Raw genomic sequence first — 2,501 nt, forward strand, 5'->3', positions numbered from 1 at the left:
GGGGTATTACAATGCCTCTCCACCATTAACTGCAGCTCTTGATCAGAAATAACTTGTCTCACCGAAGTTTAAGAACAGAGGAAGCTTTAGTCAATTAGGAGAAATACCATTTGCTGGACCGTCATAAACGCCAGCTCTTCTTGATCAGACCGTAAAATCCTTCGAACATGCTCAACCTCAGTCAGAGATGCTTTTTTCAAGCCAAATGGCTATACTATAAAAAAAGTCTGATTCTCCTATGGAGTGTTAAGGTGATCGATGATCTAAGGTATCCGATCAATCATTGCCGGGATCAAAATCAATATGGGTGGAAAGCGAGGATCTAAGAGTCTGATTAGAACAATCAGAACTTTTTTATTCACGTTCAATCATATCAGAGACGATGAGAATGACAAGCGCTCTGATATTGGATGAAACAACGCATCAAAATCGCTTATGCGAAAACAGATAATCGCCATAGCGAAACAAAACAACTCGATCCGTAGATCTAAGAGAAATATGTAACATCAAAAAAACAAAAGATAAAACTCTTCCCCCTCTAAAAAATCTGAATCTGGTAAGAGGGGAAGAAGAGAGAGTACTCTCTAAAGAGAGAGTCTTTTTGAAGAAAGATTATTCTAATGTAAAATCCTTAATATTAATTTTGTTATAATAATGTTTCATGTAACTAACTATTTTTATGCATTGCACAAATAGCCATACCTCGATTACAAAAAAACGCATAAACAAAAAAAATCACAGATCAAAACAATTTGCCACGTCAGACACAATATCTCCCATTATCAGTCCACCTAAAAGCCCAAGCCCTATTCCCTTCGGTGGTGACGGCGTCTCAGAACCGTACCCTCGGTGCCTCGTTTCTGGCGGCGCAAAGTACGCGTAAGAAGACTGCGGTGGTGACCTATGGTGGTAAGCGTAACCGAATTTATCATACGGTGATGAACCAGCGCCGTAGGATACTGGAAGAGGATCGAAACTCGAGCCAGCAACGAGGAGATGTTTCCGATGGTCAGAATCGACCTGACGACACTCAGTTGATCGTTCTTGTGGAACTGAAGGCGAGTGCTCGATTTCTGACGGTGCAGACGGCGGAGGATAAGACGTTGGCGAAAAACCCTCCGTACGAACAGAACTCCGGTTAAGGACCGCTGGGATTTCCGGTTTAATCGGTGTCCTATTAAACCGGTACGCGAAAGTCAAATAGCCTTTCCGTTTCCCTGACGGTGACTTTACCTGATACGTCACAAACGTCATCTCCTGGCCGTTAACGTCACCTTTGAGGGAGTGCATGATTTTAAAAGCTCAAGTAACGAGACGTTAACTCCTCCTATATTTTTGTTGCCTAGGACACGGCGACAGGTCAATCTCATGGCGAGAGTCAAACGACCGTCACGAGCTAATCTCTCGTCGATGGAAAGCTCGACGGCGTGATTCCACGTCGGGTTAGAACCACCGGAGCGTTCAACGGCAGTTTTCACCTTTTTTTTATTTTGGGTGGCGTCGCCTTGTATGGTAATGACGCCGTACACGTCCATCCTTGTGATGAGATTAACATTTACAAGGTTACGTGCAGAGATTATGTTCAGGTCTAGACTTAGATTCGCCATGAGTGTCACTGGAACGTGATGTTTACAATAAACATTAGCTTATTAAATAATAAATGATAGGAAATCTTAACTTTTTGGAATTAAGAAAATGAACTAAATGTGGAGAATTATATTATATTTAATAAGTTAATGATAAAAGATTAGTGGAAACAAAGGAAAAATATCAATTAGAAGGGGAATTAAGATATCAAATGCATTTAAAACTAAAAAGAGGACATTTTATTTCTGAATATCAACAGTTTTGATTATTACATCTATTGGGAATATCTAAAAGCATAGTCATTAGGAAAGATCTAGATTTATTAGTTTCTTGGAAAATATTACTTAGGAAAAATAACAAATAGAGAGGATTGGATACTGCTAGTGAATTCAATAATGAAATTGGTTAAGTTTAGGGGTCTTAAAGCCACCACTGACAAAAATAAATAAATTAGAAGAGTAAGCTAAGTTTTAGTGACTAAGAAAAAAAAAGATTTTGTCTCAGATTTAGACGAATATTTTTCCATCTAAGTGAAAAACATACCCTTTCAACTTTTTCAGCTGGAAATTTCTCAGAAAATTTACATGACATTGGTTTCTTATTTTCACATGAAAATATAAACATATAATTTGACTAAACATAAATAATAATTAAGTAACAAAGACAAAAAAAAAATATTTAAAGCGTACAACCTCACACCAACAGCCAGTTAATAAAGTGTTCATCAAATTTCTAGAGACGGCCGCAAACATATTTAAAATTTGATTAGAAACGGGTGTAGCTTTTTAAAATTTGCTGTAAAAAAAAGACTGTAGATTTTTGTTATTGTGATTTTAGATTTTTTTGTTGTAGAATTTTGGCTTTAAAATTTTGATTGTTATTTAAAAATTAAACAAAACATAATTAATTTAATT

General features: G+C 36.9%; 1 pseudogene; it reads right to left on the minus strand.

Annotated features, from left to right (window-relative positions):
- Positions 1 to 735: 735 nt before the first annotated feature.
- Positions 736 to 1,607, minus strand: LOC106308723 (annotated as a pseudogene).
- Between the last annotated feature and the right edge of the window lie 894 nt (positions 1,608 to 2,501).

The sequence above is a fragment of the Brassica oleracea genome, chromosome C8, assembly GCF_000695525.1.
Source record: "Brassica oleracea var. oleracea cultivar TO1000 chromosome C8, BOL, whole genome shotgun sequence".
Taxonomy (NCBI): domain Eukaryota; kingdom Viridiplantae; phylum Streptophyta; class Magnoliopsida; order Brassicales; family Brassicaceae; genus Brassica; species Brassica oleracea.